Source organism: Myotis daubentonii, chromosome 7 (genome assembly GCF_963259705.1).
Source record: "Myotis daubentonii chromosome 7, mMyoDau2.1, whole genome shotgun sequence".
Classification (NCBI taxonomy): domain Eukaryota; kingdom Metazoa; phylum Chordata; class Mammalia; order Chiroptera; family Vespertilionidae; genus Myotis; species Myotis daubentonii.
Window position 1 is genome coordinate 16,403,879 of NC_081846.1, and position 19,745 is coordinate 16,423,623.

The window sequence follows — 19,745 nt, forward strand, 5'->3', positions numbered from 1 at the left end:
GAGACTGTGCTCAACTTTGCAGGATGTTGAAAACCTACATTTTGGCTAATATTAACAAAGTCATTTTACCTTTCTGTATAAACATTCATAAATGAAATGAAAGGTAATAGGTAAACTTGATGCACATACCTTGCATGTTCTTGTATAGTTTTATTCCAAATTACTTTTTTTCTTTATTGTTGTACAAATCTCTCCCCCCCCCCCCCCCACCACAGTCACCCGCCTCTCCCCTCCCTAGGCCTCCACTGTGCTATTATGGTTATTATGGTTTGTTGATTTATTGATGGCAGCCATTCTTTAATTGAATCTTCTTGGCCCATTTTCAGAGTTTCTTTGTTCTTCACCTAGACTGTAGTGAGAAAAGATATTTGGCCTTCTTTCTCTTTTACTAACAGGATTTTTTCAGCTGTGCGATACCAATGATATTTTTGATTCATTAGAACGTTTCTGGCCTTAATGTGACCCTGAGCCAATTTGGTTCTGGTGGATGTTTGATCACTTCTCCAGAGACATTCATAAGTGTTAATGGTCCAAAGTCACCCCATTGCTTGTTTGTTTACTTGTTTGTTTGCTTGTTTGTTTTTCTGGAGAGCAGATGGTCCTCACATTATGGGATATTTTATGTTTATCAGTTTTCTAGGTCTAAGCTTATGTTATAATTCTTATTGCTATTTTTCCTTTTATTTAATTTCTGATTCAAGATAAACTCTAAAAAATGCATATGTAGATAATAATTGTTGTATTAAGTAGTAAAGTTTGATTGTGGGTAATTTATAAGGTAAGAGGATTTAAACACAATTAAATACATGATAAAAAAAAAACATGGTGCCCACAAATGATATTTGAAGAGTGTTATGATTTCAAAATATATAACTGGGAGTATATACATTTAAGTTTTGGGTATTATACTTTGGTTATTTTTCATATCAATGGAAACAATGGGATTATTGAGACTAAGAGGCAATAATCACAAATGGAAAAAACACATATATAAATTTTAAAAAGTCACTGCTTAAAACTTAGCCTTGGCACTTATTAAATAAATGGCTTTGGGAAAATAATTTGTTTGAGCTTCTCAATCCTAAACTGTTCAACAGAACTAAAGATAATATTCAAGGATTTGTTCTGTTGATTTGTTAAACTAAAATTAAGAATCAGTATTTATATCTTAATTAATAATGGAGTAGCTCTCATATAATCTCATTTCCTTTTATTTTGTTCCTTCTCACTTTTCTATTGACATGCAAATTTATCATTCCTGTTAAAAGGAGCTAGTTAGGATGGGAATATTAACAATAACATCTCCACTAATTGGGTGTTATATATAATATAATAAAATATAGTTGACACTTGAACAAATGAGTGTGAACTGTGTGGGTCCACTTATATGGGGATTTAAAAAAATACATACAGCACTCTAAGTGTATTTTTTCTTATAATTTTCTTAACATTTTCTTTTGCTAATTTACTTTGTAAGAATAGAGTGTATAATGCACATAACATGAAATATGTGTTAATGGATTATTCATGTTATCTGTAAGGTTTCTGATCAACAGTAGTCTATCAGTAGTTAAGTTTTGGGGGAGTCAAAGTTATATGTGGACTTTTGACTGTGCATGGGTCTGCACTCCTAACCACCACATTGGTCAAGTATCAACTGTATAATTTTAGCTCTCATACAAGCTCTTCACATAGTAGTTAGGTTTTTATTGAGAAACAATAACTGCCCTGGTTGGTGTGACTTAGTTGTTTGGGCATCATACAATGCACTCAGAGGTCGCTGGTTCAATTCCCAGTCAGGGTATTTGCCCGAGTTGTGGACTTAATCTTAAGTGGGATTTGTGCAAGAGGCAGCCAATCAATGTTCTGCTCTCACATTGATGTTTCTCTTTCTCTCTCCTTTCTATTCTCTCTGAAAATCAATAAAATATTTTTTAAAAAGGGTTATTAATGACACCCTACCATTTTACTAAGCACTAAACCAATTGAGAAATAGACATATGTGTTTGAAGGGATTAAAATATCAGATTTTCAGTGGAAAGAAGGATTGGATAATGCTACTATGAACAGGCCTCTGGGTACAGCACTGTTCCCCCTGAATTTAGACCATCACGACCTTCATTGCCAGCTGCATGAGAGAATCTTGGTATCTCCTACAACTTTGAACTCAGAGAACCTCCAGATTCTAAATTTTGACTGATTTTGGCCTCCAGACTTATTTCTAGAAGAAAATCTTCAGTTCTAATCGAGAGTGTTAATGCTTGAAGGCAGGAGGAGAATGACATGGTTCTACACATAAGATATCATTGACAATAGATGGGAATAACTTCACCCTTCCCAATAGTAGGAGGTGACCAATGAGTCAGAATATATCCCTTTGATCAGATAACTATCTCAACCTCCTGCCGGGTCATATGTATAGCAAAAGGGGTGTAAAGACAGATAATTCCAAGGTGTTGCTTCAAAACTGTTTCTTCCTAGGAAGTAGAGTAGATATCACCTTTTGGAAAGTTGAGGAGAGAAAAACGTGTTTCCCTTTAATAGAAGTTATTATTTCTTGCAATTTACAGATAAGATCATGTGGCCTCAGTAGATAATTCAGACCTGCACAAGGTCTGACAGGGAGTGAATGATAGAGCAAGGATTCAAATCCAAATTTTCATATTTCCATAGTCTATATTCTTTAAAAGTAGCCAAGGAGACAGATACAATAAAACTGATGTGAAAAAAATGTTTTGGGACCCTGCAGCTGCATTTGACCAATCACCATGTGCAAGTGCTTATCTGGATCATTATGCAAATCAAATTAGTTAATGCCTATTAAAGTAATTTATAAACTTAAAGCTATGAACATATTGCTGATTATTATCACAGTTAATGTGTCTCTACATCAACTTCCTTTTTCTATAATATAAGGTTAATGATTCTTACCTCAGCAACATCTTGGATTGCCAGAAGGATTAAATGCAATAATGTACTTGCAAGTTCCTTGTAAGCTCTAAAGCACTATACCAATGAAGGTTATCAGTATTGATTTGGACATTAATTGTTAGTCCTCAAACATGAGTTAGTTAATGCTTTATTGAGGAAAATTTGAACTACAAAATCTGTTAGAGAATGCTTTTATAGAGTAAATAGAGGTTGAGACCATAATTCCAGGGGGACAAAATGTGGCCAAGGAATTGATTAGACTAATTGAACATTGCATCTTATTGATTTTGTGGTTTCTCTCTACTTTCCAGCTCAGAATGCAGAGAAACTAAAAGGTGTGGACATTGGAAAACATCCATGTAAAACCAATTCATCAACTTGATGGCTCACTTGCTACTCAAAATGTGGTCCCTGGACCAGTAGCTTAGGGATCACCTGGAAGCTTGTTAAAATGACAGGATTTCAAATCCATCCCAGAGCCACTGAATCAGAATCTTCAGAAACAATGATCTGTTGAAAGTAATAAAAAAAAGTGAGTCATTATACCACTAAAATTATACATGATTATTGGATTTCTGTAACACAGCCAGGAACCTTTTTCCTCCATGGTATTATGATATAATTAATATCCTTAGTACTATAATTTCCATGTTCTATAATAATAATTTAGAAAAACAAAAATGCTAGAAATTTGATTTTTTAAAATTTTATTTCATGTTTGCACTTTCTCTTAACTAATAGTTTCCAATGCATCTTTAAGCCCTCTTTGGATTCATACATTCATTCCTTTATTCTATAACTATAAATCCAGTGCATGGATTTGTGTACTGGTTGGGGGTCCCTCAGCCTGGACTGTGCCCTCTCACAATCCGGGACCCCTCGGGGGATGTAGCAGTGTGTGAAGCGGTAGGCGGCGGGGAGGAACCCAAGCCAGGCTCGGCTCTTGGCGCTCGCTCCTAACTGCTCACTCCTTACTGCTTGCTGCTCCTTCCTTAGCTCCTCAGCACTGTCGCAGAGGCTGGAGAGACTCCCACCACCAGCCACCACCGCTGTGCTCACCAGCTGTGAGCTCGGCTTCTGGCTGAGTGGCGCTCCCACTGTGGGAGTGCACTGACCACCAGGAGGCAGCTCCTGCGTTGAGCGTCTTCCCCGTGGTGGGTAGTGTGCGTCATAGCAACTGGTCATTCTGGTCATTCCAGTCATTCCGTCTTAGGCATATATATATATATATATATATATATATATATATATATATATATATAATCTGTAATGCAACAAATACTCTGCTATATTCTGAATATATATTGGAAATAGAATTAGTATGGATCCTTTATCTCATGTGGCCTATAGTTTAATGGTGGAAGACAGGTACAAATTAAAAAATACAGAAATATAAACTGAGAAAAAGCCAGAAAAGTAACAGACAGGCTAGCAGGATAGGTGCTATTTGAATGCAGTTGTCTGGGCAGGCCAAGGTGGTGATGTTGTATCTGCTTTGGAAGTTGAGAAGAAGGCAGCCACTTGGTAATTGAATAGTGGCACAACTTCTAGGGCTCTAAGGATGAAAAAAGTTTGGTATCTTCCAGAAGCTAAAAAGGAGGCTAGTATCTCTGGAATGGATTGGTGAAGTGGATAGTAGTTGGAGATGAGTTTGGAGAGATTAGCAGAGCCTAAATGAAGTAGTCTTATAGCCTTATAGTTAAGTGTTAGTAACTTGAGTGCAATAGGATGCCATTGATGTGCTTTAAATAAATGGGGAAAGAGTGAAGGTCGACAATTAAATTTGAAACAGGTCCAATTTATACTTTAAAAAAAAGAATTACCAGTTGGAGGGAAACATGTGAGAAGCCTGCAGGTATAATACTTGTGACTTGGATGAAGGTGGTATACAGATTTTAGGAAAACTTGTATTGTTGGTTGTGCCCTCAGATCCATTGCTCATCCTCACCCTTTTGATTTCTGCATTTTAGACTGCTGTATGTGGCTTCCGCTGACACAAGGCACCAGTTGGAGATTGGAAGGAAAGTCATTCCTGCAGGTATTTCATTTTACCTATGGCCTCATCTCATGCCAGATTGAATAGCTTTGGTTCCAGTTTCTGCCAGATGCTCCTAGCCTCTATTCCCTAGTAACACCTTATCCTCCCATGATCCTGCTGTTAATCTTTGCATCATCAATTTTTGTTTAGCTTTTCAGCTTTATCACCCATCTAACCAATTCTTCACATTAGATGTCCTTTTCTATAGACACATAAGTGGTTTTTCCTTTACTATTTAGACCAGTGATGGTGAACCTATGACACGCGTGTCAGAGGTGACACGCAAACTCATTTTTTTGGTTGACTTTTCTTTGTTAAATGGCATTTAAATATATAAAATAAATATCAAAAATATAAATCTTTGTTTTACTATGGTTGCAAATATCAAAAAATTTCTATATGTGACACGGCACCAGAGTTAGGGTTTTTCAAAATGCTGACACGCTGAGCTCAAAAGGTTCGCCAACACTGATTTAGACCCTAAAGGATGTAGAATAATGAAGGAAAAGAATCAAGAATGTCACAAGTATTTTAACTTTGATGGAGTGAGCATGGATATTGGAATAAGTATACTTTTGGAAGAAAGAGGTCAGCATTCACTTTTGGACATGCTGGTCTTGATACATTCAATCGCAAACAACTAAGAGGTCTAGAATTCATACCATATTCTGAGATATAAATTTCTAGATCATTGGATAGTGATGATGCCTGTAGTCATGGGAAAACTGGAGAAACATAAGATAAAAGAGATTTGGCCTGAATCCTGAAGGATTTGACATTGGCTGGTGGAGAAAGAACCTAAAAAATATATCATGCATGTTAATAAAACAACTAGAATATAGAATAATATATATATCACATACAAATGATACTGCAAATGAAATACCAACACAAAACCAGTAAAACTAACTGTAGTATGGGGGGAAAAGGAGAAAAACAATAAGACAAGAATCTTTGCAAATGATTCCATCTTAATTGTAAAATAATTTGGCACTCCTGGTTCTGATGCTAATTTTCTTTTTTATTTATGTGTGTTGGGATAATGAAAAGACTGTAGCCTGCAGTTGGGTAGCCTCTGTTGTAAGGCCAACCAAGTCTGAAGCGTTAATGTAGCTGAAATTCAGTTTGTTGTCCCATAGCCAAACCATTCATCTTGGTTCAGAGATATGCCTGCTAGAGGAAAGGAGCCTTTATGTAAACTCCTATCCAAACACACACATAGGTATTTGTGCAATGGGACAGGGCAGGACCAAGTTTGCTGTGCTACCAATCACAATTTTAAGCTGACCCACCTGTGGTGTCAAGTCTTAGGTAAAGTCCAGGCCATGCTGCTGAGAAGAGATTTTGAGAATGGATTTTCTCAAAGTATGGTCGGTCCTTAGACTATCTACATCAGAATTACCCAAGAAGGCAAATTTGAGGACCCCACACTAAAATTCAAGAATTCATATATTTAGGAGTAGAATTCAGGACTTCAAACTTTTACAGGCTTATTAGGACATTCTTATGAATATTGCAAATATAAAACAACTGCTCTAGGACCATCAGGATGTCCCAATGACATACACCTGATTTTGATAATATCTGGTTGACCTTGGTTTTTAAAGAACCGGCAATCTTTGTTTTGAAGACTGAAGGAAGACACATATCACATTGGTTCTGGACCTTTTTTTCTGGAGATTGATTAAATCTTGAAAGTCTCTAAATTATTCCTTCATGTGCCTCTTACCCTGTAAGATCTCGCCTATGGACCACTCAGGCCTTCCCCTTACAGCAGCCTTGACTGACCAGCTGTGTGCCTCTTGATTTTCTCTATTCCAGCCATGACATCCTATTCATGCTCCAGGGCCCCAACTTCAGCCTGCACTTTTCTTTGTCATTTGTTTATTTATCCTATTGGAATGTACTCAACACTAGGATATAAATCTTCTCTCCCTTGTTAACCATGGGAGATCCAGTGCCTAGAGTAGTCAATCAGTGTATATTTCTTGTGTGAATAAACAGAGAAATGGGCCTCTATTTAGTCTGGGAGATTTACCTGTCCACTTTCACCTTTGTTTTTGACATGATGATGCTTAGTTAGAGAGATGGTATAAGTTAAGCTTGCTTCAGTATTAGGGGAACGAATTGGGTATCTTTCAGAAGTCACTCTTAGGTCAGCAGTCTTCATGAATCTCCTCAAAATGACTTCAGTTAATGAATTTAGAGCGTAGATCACTCAGATGAGAGCCTTTTCCAGCACTTTAATTTCTAATTTTAATGAGGACCCATGAAAGCAACCCTGATGTTTGCTCAGTTTCTCTGTACTCCTGAGTGAACATCCAGCTCCTACCTTCCTAGAAAAGATGCACATCTGGAGGGAGGTGAAACAGTCATTAATCCTGGAAGGTATTTGTCCTCCTCTCTTTTGACATTTTATTGCCCTTTAACTCATTTGTGAAAGATATCAAAGCAGAATCAGACTGGGGGATAAAAGGCCTTTTCATTAAATGGCTGATCTGTGCAGATCTCCTCGTTCTTCCCTGTAGAAGGTCTTTGATCAGTACATGAGAGGAAAATTTATAAAGAAAGAAAGTTAGAAAATTTTACATCAACAGATAAAGTACCACAGCAAAAACACACAGGTTTCACTCAGGAAGATAAAGTTAGTTAGTTTCCAGCCGACATTATAAGATTATTCCTAAAGTGTTAGCAAAGTTAGAAAAGCAACGTGTCCATCAGTGGTGTGGTTATTTTGAAACCAGGGAAAATGAAGGCATATATTTTCAGTAGCCATCCGATTGCTGTCTGGGGGGAAATGCAGCATTTGTAGGGCTTAAACCCTAGATAGGACACCTTTGGCCATTGTTTGTTTTTAACTTCCATTCTGCAGGGAAATAATAGATGCTCTTTTCCCCTATTAGTGTTTAAATCCCTGCCTTTTACAGTGCTGCTTTCCCATATGGGACTTGGCAGTCATACACATAAAAGACCTATGTTTATGAAACATGGAACAGGGTTTGAGATATGGAGCGATTTTAAACATACAATATTTGTGATTATAATCTGCTATATATTAAAGTATTTTTATTTAATTCATATCACCAGGACATATTTCTATGAATTTTGAATTCTATTTCTTTGAACAGCATTGTTTGGTTAATTCTAATTAGGTAAGAAATTTACAAACATAGAAATATATGAAAGAGGAGAAAATCATGACTTGTAATAACTTGAACCAGGTATAAATACTGTTGATATTTTTTTGTAAATTTCCTTGTAATATCTTTTTAGAGATGTGTGTAGTGCATATATATATGTAGGTATGTAAGTATGTATTTAAGGGTGGGGCAAAAGTAGGTTTACAGCTGCTTGTATGGCAAACTATTACAGTAATTAATGAATAATAATTCAAGAGTAATCTTTGTGTTTTATGTACTCACCAGTATAAACCTACTTTTGCCCCACCCTGTATTCACTTATATATTAAGTCCTAATGTCTAAACTTCTTGCACATGAGTGTAAACTGAGGTGACTTTCATAGATTCTATAAATAATAATGTAAAAGCACTGTTTTAGTCACTAGGGATCTAACAGTGAACAGAAACGAAAAATCTCTGCAGCAGAGGGTTGATCTGGGAAGAAAGACCATAACTTCCAATGCCAGTAATTACAGTGGTTTAGGCCTTAATTCTAGTTTTTCTTCAAAGACCTCACAACCTTTCCCGAAAATCTGTCCTGTGCTCAGCAGTATGACAATTATGCTCGCTCCTCTTCAGCCTCCTTTTCATCCCACCGCACCCCTGTGAGTTCAGCCTTTGGCCTTTGGGGATGGTCTCTGTGCTGGGTCCGCCACCCTTAGGGCTCCCCATGGCTCCCCATGGCTCCCCAGAGTCAAACTCAGAACATGACTGGGGAAGGCCTGGGTTTGGACACAAGGCTTGTGGTTTGGTGCCAAGTACTCATTTCTAAATGTCTTTTATTTTGTAGAAAAGAGGCTGACCACTGCTGGGAAGGAGGGGGGCGGATTACATGTTATTCCAAATGATTCTGCAGAATTGCATTCCTTCCTCTGCACTTTAAAGTCTTGAAATTAACTGGAGCATCATTTTTAAAAGGTGGTTGAGCATCCCACTATTGCACATGTGTGTTTTAAACTCAACACTAGTGGCTTGTCAAAATATTCCTTGCAAGAATTGATAGTACTCAGAAAGTATTCTTGGAAAGTAATTGCATTTTCTCTATCTCATTACATTTTTTGCGATATTTTTGGTGCTCTGTGAGATTGGAACTCTGAACAACTGCCTTAAAGTCCCATTCCCAAGACTGGTCTTCTGCTGTCATTACTGATCTTTGGGATGGGGATAATATTTATTCTTTGCCACTCTAGCCCAAGGGTGGAGCATAGGGAATTTCTTAATTCCCTATAGCACTGTACAGACTTGACACATAACCAAACACTATTAGGTTCAGGAATACATGCCAGGAGAATAATTTTTAAAGTTGTATTGGGTTTTGGTACTCTTGGGGTCTATAGACTTAAGGCCAAGGAAATGCAGGTCAGATTCCTATCTGCTGAGTTCCTGCTTGCCCCTCTATGCAAAAGTGCAAGTCTTCTTTTAGTAATAGTGGGTTGTCCCCATGTGTGTCTGTCCAAAGTCTTGAAAACCTCTCAAAAAGCAAAGGAAATCCCTTTCTCATTGCCTAAGGTTTACCTTCACAACTCTCTTTCCTAAACCAGAATTTGCCATATCCTAGGATGATATATAGTGTAAATTAAAATTCTCTTGTAGAGAAACTTCTCTTGTGGACATAGTTGGGTCCCAATTCTCTGACCAGACAGTACAATTAAAGCATTCCAGCAATACCAGTACATATGGAGATATCTAGTCTTAGATAAAAAAGTTAATATTTACAGAATCCAGCATGCTAGTGTGATTCCTTCAGTCCCATCTCCTGCATGAGGTGACCATCCCTGCATCTCTTTATGTTCTTCCTCTGGTTTTCAAAATCTCAGTTTTGGATTTTCTGTGAGCAACTATTTAAACAAAGATATGCCACATATATGCACTCACGTGAGTTTGCAAACATTTATCTTCAGAAGAATAAATAGAATATCCAGGCATTAAATATTCCAAATCTTTAAACAGCAAAGAACACTTTTACCAAGGAAGCAGAAAACCATTTACAGTCAAAACTGCTAAAAAATGTGCATAATTTGCATTGCATTCTCAGCCTAAATATTGCTATTCACAGTCAGGTAAATATTGTCTTCACACATTTCTCCAAGGTAATGACTTGGGACTTGTTTTACATTCATGAAACTAAAGAGCTCACTCAAGTGGATTTCCTAGAAAAAAAAGTACATCACCTTCTCAAAAAATATTAAGGTTTTTATTACATATACATTACATTTTATTACATATTGATATCATTACAAAATTAATGTTATATCTTTTAATGAGTTTTATTTAATGAATTTTTCACTTACTCTTATAAGTGTTTCTCAATATCATTAACTATTTTAGAAAACCTCATTTTAGTGGCTGTATTCATAATATGGATGTGCAATAACTTATTTTATCACATTGATTTTGTTTAGCAGAAATCTATTTATTTCATTTTTGTGTGCTATAAACAACATTGGAACAGTCATCATATACACTCACAGGCTTCATTATTTCCTTAAGATATATTCTTATGGGTGAAATTGTTGTGTCACGTCACAGGATCTATGGTTAAACCTCAGGAAAATGAGAGCCTATTTTCCTGCTACATAATAATGTGTCCTTTTTTGCAAAACCAATGAGGCTAATAACTCACAATGATTGTTATTAAGCAATGTTTGTCAAGGCTACTATATCTTCTTCATAGTTGCACTAAGGGCAACTCAGTAATATCCTCAATTATCTTTATGAAGGAGTTATCTATTTTACACAAGTGGTATTTACTCATAACATTAATTAATTTATATATATATATATACTCAATGTAATCACAATGAAAATTCTCATTTTTTAGGCATAATGAAAAGTGAGGCTAATCATCAAACTTTAAAAGGGTAGCATATAATAGTGGCAAAATACAGGTCTCAGAAAGTATAGGCAGATTCTGCTAGATGTCTTTCCCAGTACTTATGGGTAGTTATTGGAAGAACAAGCCTCCAAACACCATCTTCTTTTGACTCTGAAAGGGGTGTTAGCATCAGATGAACTGAGGTCTGCACTCTGTGACAGGAGGCTTCAGCCCCCCTGTCGTTGCAGTCCTAACACATTTCCTATGCAATGTCAGTCTGTGCTGATGACAGTGTGTTGATTACTCACATCTGGGACTCAGATTTGATTAGGCTCACTGACTTTTTCTCTTTTTCCTATTTCTGATCATTCTCTTTCCTCAACCTTCTCTGTCTCTGTTGTCATTGAATTTCATTTTTGTCTGTAGTTAAATTGATGGCTTCTCTAAAGTTTCATTAAAATTTTGATTTGAGTTCTTTCCCCAAGGTTCTGCTATCTTTGCCTTTTTCAAAATGTTTGGACCTTTGATTGAGTGAATGCAAATTCAGAAATGCATATGATTCTATAGTCACTCAGTGGCACCAATTTATTGTTTGTAGATCAACAAGGATGATTTTCATTTCATTTCATTTCATTTCAATGCTTCCTTCTTCATTAGATTAGCTAAAGTGGTCAAAGGAAAACTGATTAGAGCTTTGGAAAACACGTTAGTGTAATCTCTGTCTGTCTCTCCATCAGTCTCTCTATATTTTATATGTATATGCACACACATATGTAAATAGATATCTTAGTTATAGTGTGCCATATACATGGTAAACACTAAGTATACATGAGTTCCTTTTGGATTCCAAAGTTTTTATATTTTAATTTAGTAATATAAATTATTGCTTAGCTAAGATATATAAATTACAGGGCCTAAAACTGCATTATATCTGAAATGGTTAAGTGAACATTTTTATAGGTTACAAAACTCCATGTAAGTCAGTAGTATCTTCATTTTACATATCTAAGCACTAACAATCTAGGTCAAATTTCATAGTACATTAACATATTTTCTGTGTTTGCCTTTGGCAAAGTGATTACACATATACAATTTAAAATATGCCCTCCCTATACAGGGAGCCTGGATGGAGGCTAACAATGAAGAATTCTTACCATTATGCTAAACTAAGCAGCTATAGTTTATGCTAAATAGGAGGTTTGAGAGGGCACTGCTTTCCTGTATAGAAATTGACAATACAGTTTCACCCTCGCAACATAAATATGATACATTTTCATAGTGTTAGGCACCATAGGCTATGCTGTTATGTTAGTGTTTAATAGATGGAGTTTTATTTTTAATGTTTTAAAATATATTTTATTGATTTTTTACAGAGTGGGAGGGAGAGGGATAGAGAGTTAGAAACATCAATGAGAGAGAAACGTCGATCAGCTGCCTCCCGCACACTCCCCACTGGGTATGTGCCTGCAACCAAGGTACATGCCCTTGACCGGAATCGAACCTGGGACCCTTGAGTCCACAGGCTGATGCTCTATCCACTCAGCCAAACTGGTTAGGGCAATAGATGGAGTTTTAGGAAAGATTTAATGTATTTTTTAAAAAATTATTTTTGAAAGTATTACATATGTCCCCGTAATGTATTTTTGAGATACCATTTAAACACTGCATGATAGTATAGCCTTCAAGAGATGCTTGTGAATTTGAGAGGAATAAGAACTTAGTACCCGTGACTATGACTAGTCCAACTGTCTTCCATCCATCCAATAGTATCTTTGAGCATCAACTACTTGCCAGTCATTATTTTAAGTTTTTGAAACACATTAGTGAATAAAACAAACAAAAATTCTTGTGCTTATGGAACTATAATATTAAAAACCAATTTTACTACACGCTAACTAATTAAAGGAATATTTTATCTATTACTCCCATTTGTACACATGATGATGGGACCTATAATAAAGTGAGTGACTTACTAGTACAAGGAAAGAAATATTTAGGAATATAAAAGGGCAGCATATCACATAATCTACCATATTACAGATATCCAATGAAAAATGAAAATTGCAAATTATTACCACTGTTATGATTTCATGCAATGTTAAGAAATTATTAATATATTGTGAATACAGAAAGTCATTTGACTTGCCCAAGAATATGCAGAATGTCAGCTTTTTCTCAGAAATATTCCATTCTAGTTTTTCAGAGTCAACACAATTATTTTTGCTGCAAGGGAGTTGTCAGGTGATCTTCCTGATATCATATTATTTATTCTGCTACTAAGCTAAAGATCATTACTATTAATGTGAGAGGTATTAATCTGCTTTGTTTAGATAATACAATGTGATCTTTCTGGGCAATGGAAATAATCAAAATGTTCAAACACATACACAGACACACACACCTAATATATGGTTAACTAAACTGTAAGGTAATGATGAAATTTGTTCAATTGCTATTTTTTTATTTCAAAGAATAATTATATTTTTCAGTGTTGGAAAGGAGTTATGTGTGCTATGAGAACTTGTACTATTATAAAAAAACAACAACTATTATTGATTGAATTCGAGCCTATCAGATGAACAGTGGCTGTGTTAAATTAAAAAAGGATACCACTGAAGTAAAACATTGCATTTATTTATGAAAATGCAGAATTTAAATGAGAACTGGAAGTTTTAATTAAAATAATTGATTGGTTTAAATGATTTACCCAAGATTCTAATTTAGAAATTTACTGTTTTTCTCTGCTATCACCATTCTTTGATAAGCTGACTTCTAATTTGATTGCACTGTGGTAAGTTCTGAGAAGTAATTATTTGGTTTATTATCATTCCTTTCAAAAAAAACACAAATCTTTTCTTCAAAGAATTTGAGTATACAATCACACACATATACCTTTTACATTTCCTAATTCTTTACAAATTCTTTTCTAGCAAACAAATCAAGAATATAATTATTTTTATTAAGAAAAAGTATAATGTTAGCTTTCAACTTCCTTAAACTACTTTCAAAATATTGTGGAAGTGATTTGGGTTTAAAAAGTAAGTTAAAAAAATAGGCAAAATATTTTGTTGCTTTTTCAGTTACCACGAACCTCAAGACTCAAGCAGAAATCACAATAAGTCCTCTGAGTTTGCATCAAGCTTTTAGTTTAAAGAGTTAAATAATATTGACTATGTCAACTTTTTTATTCATAACTAGAGACCCCTCAGGGAATGTCAGAGAGTTGGTTTCAGCCCGATCCCCACAGGCCAGGCCAAGGGACCCCACTGGTGCACGGGCCACTAGTATGCATATAAGATTTTTGGTTAATCTCTTCCCGCCCTCCACACTCCCTCCTTCCCTCTGAGATGCATCAGCCTGTTCCATGTTTCCATGCATGTGGTTTCCACTCCTACTTTGAGCATCTGCCCCCTGGTCGTCAGCATGCATCATAGCTAGCAGCCGGTCAGCTGGTGGCTTAGGCTTTTATATATATAGATGCCTAGAATTGCATTTCACATTACATAACTTTCCTTTTCATCTCTGCAGCAAGATTCCTTCTTTTGGTTTTAAAGTTCTTTTTAAACTTCTTCATGTTACCTCTCTTTATCTTATCTGCTTTCCCATCCTTAAACCTTCCTTCATGCGTGAATTGCCTTCATTGTTCTTGCTTACCTCCCAATCTCTTCAAAGAGTCTGTTAGATTCCAGTTCCACGTCTATCTGAAACATTCTGTCATCAATTTTCTTCCTATCCAGTCCAAATCCAAAGATCACATTAGTTCAACTATTTTCATGCCAATGGTCTCTGTTCCTCTGTCTGTTTGTCCACACTTCTGATGAATCTTATCTGCTTCTAACTAAAGTCACTCAGATGACTGCTGGTGGCCTCAGATCCTTTCAAGCTTACTTGGCTGGGCCTCCTCACACAACTGTCTCATGACACGGCAGCTGGCTAACCCAAAACGAGGCTCCAAAAAAGAATAAGAGAATATTCCCAAGACAGAAGCCACAGTCTTTATATGTAACCTATTCTTGAAAGTGACATACATTACTTCTGCTGTGTGTCTTTTCTTAGAAAAGAATCATGGGGACATAATTACATAAAGTCATGAATACAGAAGGTAGGACCAACTTATTGGGGTGTGGTGGGGTCATTAACTATTTTTAAATATAAATTCCTTGTAATTAAGGAGAAGCCAAAATATGTATCAGATTATTATTTAATATTAACAAAATAAACATAATCTGGATATCTGACACTTTCAAATTAAACACCCCTACATGGCACATTCTCTAATATTTTCTTTAATCATTTGCCCTGTTTGCATGTGTTCTCTCAGTGTTATAACAGTCCTATATAGTGTTTGGAAACTCTAACACAGCAGTTCTCAACCTGTGGGTCGCGACTCCTTTGGGGGTCGAATGACCCTTTCACAGGGGTCGCCTAAGACCATTGGAAAACACATATATAATTACATATTGTTTTTGTGATTAATCACTATGCTTTAATTATGTTCAATTTGTAACAATGAAATTGGGGGTCACCACAATATGAGGAACTGTATTAAAGGGTCGCGGCATTTAGGAAGGTTGAGAACCACTGCTCTAACACAATCCCACTCTCAAAATAAAAGGGAGAGAAAAAAAAAGACAATCTGCATTTCACACCCTGCCATGTTCTGGCTGCTGTAGGTGATTAATGATAATGCCCATTTGCCCAAAATATAGTCTGCTCACAAATGGGACTGGAAAACAACTTTATGATAAATGTGGAAAATGTATTATTCTTCTCCCCTGGTATATACCTTTCTTTATACATAAAATGGAAGATATTCTTAAATTCTATTTGCACATAATAATGCATGAAATTACAGCAGTTATAATGCTGTGTATTGAGAGGAACTGGTTTGATTTGGTCAGCCAAGGGGCACAGTCTATTTTCTTCAGAACTGTGAGAATTATGTATATTGATACCTTACAACCTGCAGAGTTCTCCTAAAGGAAATATTATATATTACACATCTATGGAGACACTGTACTTTATATGGAAGAGAGAAGTTTGGAGTTTTCATCCTGATACCTACCTGATGGGTACCTACTTATTTACATAAAGTTTGTGATGATGAGCTTTAGAACAGAAAGGTTAACTGGATTGAAGGAAAAATCATCCATGAAGTACTGAGTCCCTCTGGAAATGATTCACTTCTCTTGACTCCTCTTGGTGAAAAGAAGTGGAGGAATGGCTCCCTGTGACCCACTTTGTAAATAATGGAATGTTCCAGGCCTTCACTGAGGCAATGGGGAAAGTCTGTTCACCGTACTTGTTATGCATCTGATTGTTCCTCTCACAAACTAAATGTAATTAAAAATAGAGCAGGGCCATTGCATTTTAATAGCTTGGATCCTTCCCTGTGGAAGAGTCAGCAAACAGTGAAAGAATATGAAGATTCAGCTCGCTAACACCTGCCAGGCAGCCTTTGTCAAGATTAACAGCATCACACCAGGTTATTAGAGGAAACATAAATACTTTTGAGACTCTGTGGGTCGTTATGATATCATGTTTTATTATCTCCTCCTAAAATGGAATCACTCACTGTAATTGCTTGCCAGTCACAGGCCTACCAACATGACAGAAGAAATCCTATCTACTGCGTGAGGGGCTACAATGCAGAGGCAGCTGACCCAGAGAATGTTTGTAAGGACATAAGTACATTTTGATGGCACGTTGCAGCTTCTAGGATAGGCACATACTGTGCCTTGCAATTAGGAGTGGGCATAGCAGTTATTTGAATTCCTATTTGAATAAGGAAATGGAGGTGTGAACATGTTGAATGATGTGCTCAAGACTCCTGCTGCCTGTAGGTGTGGCTGTGAGAATGGGCTTGTCTCTTAATTTCTGTCTGTGTTCTTTCTGCGATCTGCATGTTCAACAGCAAACATGTAATGTATGCAGTTTCCTTCTGGACCACGGCCTTCTTTATAAGAAGGTGGCTTTGGAGCATCTAAAATTTCCTGAAAGAAATGATAGAGGATAAGCTAAAATGGAAAGAAACTGCAGTTTAGTAAGTGGCCTTCCAGAAGAAGGGAGATTTGATGTTACTTGTGGGACTTTTGAGAAAATATAGGAAGGTGCTTTAGTTTTAAGCAAACTAAAACAACAATGAGATACTGCTACACACTTCCTGCCACTTTGGAATACACTGTGACAGTTTCTTATAAAACTAACCTGCTCTTACCATGTGATCTAGCAATTGTGCTCCCTAATAGTTACCCAGGGGAGTTGAAAACTTAAGCTTATACAAAAACCTGCACATAGATATTGATAGCAACATTTTTCTTAAAAGGAGAAAAGTGATGCATGAGGAGACACTTTTTATTTTTTATTATTTGTGTTTTCATGGACTTTATTTCTAAAACTTGATTAATGTGGGATGAGTCAAGAGATTAAGAAGACATAGACAGACTGGGAGAAAATATTTGTAAAACTCATTATTGGGTAATAGACTGTAATTCAAATTATACAAAAGTACTCTCAAAACTCAACAATAAGGAAATGAACAGCCCAATTACAAATGGATAAAAGGTTTGAACAGATACATGAACAAAGACGATCTACAGATGACAATAAGCATAAGAAAGGGTGCTCATCCTCATATGTCATTAAAGGGTTGCAAACTAAAACAACGAGATACCACTACACACTTACTATAATCACTAGAATATAAAACACTAATAGCACCAAGTTCTGATAAAGCTGTAGAGCAACAGGAACTCTCATTGATCACTTGTGGGAATGTATAATCACACAGCCACTTTGGAATACACTGTGTCAGTTTCTTACAAAACTAAACTGCTCTTACCATGCGTTCTGGCAGTTGTGCACCCTAATATTTACCCAAGGGAGTTGGAAACTTAAGATTATACAAAAACCTGCACATAGATATTAATAGGAACTTTTTTTCATAATTGCCAAAAATTTGAAGCAACCAAACAAAATGTCTTTCAATAGGTGAGTGAATAAATTGTGTAACATTCAGACAATGAAATGTTGTTTAGTGTTAGAAATAAATGAGCTACCAAGCCGTGAAAAGACATAAAGAAAACTTAAATGCATATTTCTAAGTAAAAAAAAAAAAAGGCCAACCTGAAAAGGCTACAGACTAGATGATTTTAACTATATGACAGTCTGGAAAAGTAAAAAAAAAAAATATGGAGATAGTAAAAAGATTAGTGGTTGCCAGAGGTTGAGAGGAACAGGAGTGGTGGTGGTGGTGGTGAATGGGCAAAGCACAAAACATTTTAGGGCAGTGAAACTATTGTGTATGACACCAAATATCATTATACATTTATCAAAACTCATAGAATGTACAATGCCAAGAGTGAACTGGAATGTAAACTAAGGACTTTGGGTAGAATGATGTGTCAATGTAGGATCATCAATTGCAAGAATGGTACCACTCTGGAGCAAGATGCTGATAGTGGGGGAGGCTGTGCATGTGTGGCGTTAAGGGGGGTTTGTCTATGAGAACTCTCTGTTCCTTCAATTTTGCTGTGAATTTAAAACTGCTCTAAAAAAGCTTTGCCTTATTTTAATACTGTTTTTTTTTAAATGTGGCATGGGGAGCATCATATTGATGAGGGGGAATGAGTGCTGTTTCACTCAGCAGCATCATGTGTGGCCAGGAGGGAGCGAATTAATGATACCATGTTTTAAAATCTGTTTGAGGTTTGGAGGAAATACAGAGATCTTTAAGTTAAGACTCCTGGATTCCATACTTTAGCTAATGCATATCATGGCAGAAATTCTGACTCGACATGTAACAGTACATGAAGACTCATTTCTTTTATTAGTGTACAAACTATCACTGTCTGTTACACCTGAAGCCTAGACTATCTAGAGAGAAATGATTCATTAGGGCCCAGTTAGTTAACAGAATGGAACAAGGGAATATGCTCAAAATACAGAATTTCTGGCAGAGACAGCAGTCTCTGCTATAATTCAAAGAAAATAAAACACTTTGCGTGCTCAAATTCTTTATTTCTAACATTATATGCTAGAATCACTGATGAAGTCCACAGCTATAACCCCTATACCTTGATGTAAATAGCTGAATATTAAGAATGTTTTTTTTATTATTTTTTATATTTTTTAAGTGTTAAGCTTTATCATAATATTTGAGTCAGATTAAGTTGTTGGACTTTGAGTATTTTAGTGCTTTAAGTTTTCTGATCTTTTTCCCCTTGAGTGTAGCCATCTGTCAACATCCAAGTCATTTTCCCTTTCGCTATTTTCTTTCTCAAGCCACAATCTGAAACGTTCTTTGTCAAAGACCATTTGCCCACATATTTAGCACTAACCATTGTGCAACCAGTTCTTACTTCAATCTTCCAATCTTTGATGGAAAGAACTCCTTAGTCTCTTACTCTGTCATGACTGGGAGTCCTTGCACTTACCTTTTTTGGGGGTTTGTGAAGGGGTTTTCTGTTGTCCCAGAACCCACCATGCCTCTGTATGCTTGTTCCAACTCCTGGCTACAGATGACAGAGTCACTTGAGGTCTGATTACTGCCTCTGCAGCTAGTGTTCTCCTACAGGTCACTGACATTTTTGGCAAAGTGTTGCTTCCTGACACATCCTCTAGGCACCCAAGCCAAGTAGTTCATCAATCCTCAGGATGCATTCTTACTTGGGCAGCAAAACAGTGTATCCCAGGGTGAAGAGAGATCTCAGTTCGCAGCCCCATGGAGTTCAGATGGGAATCTTTGGACCTGAGCCAACATTTAAGCTCCCAGTTAAACATT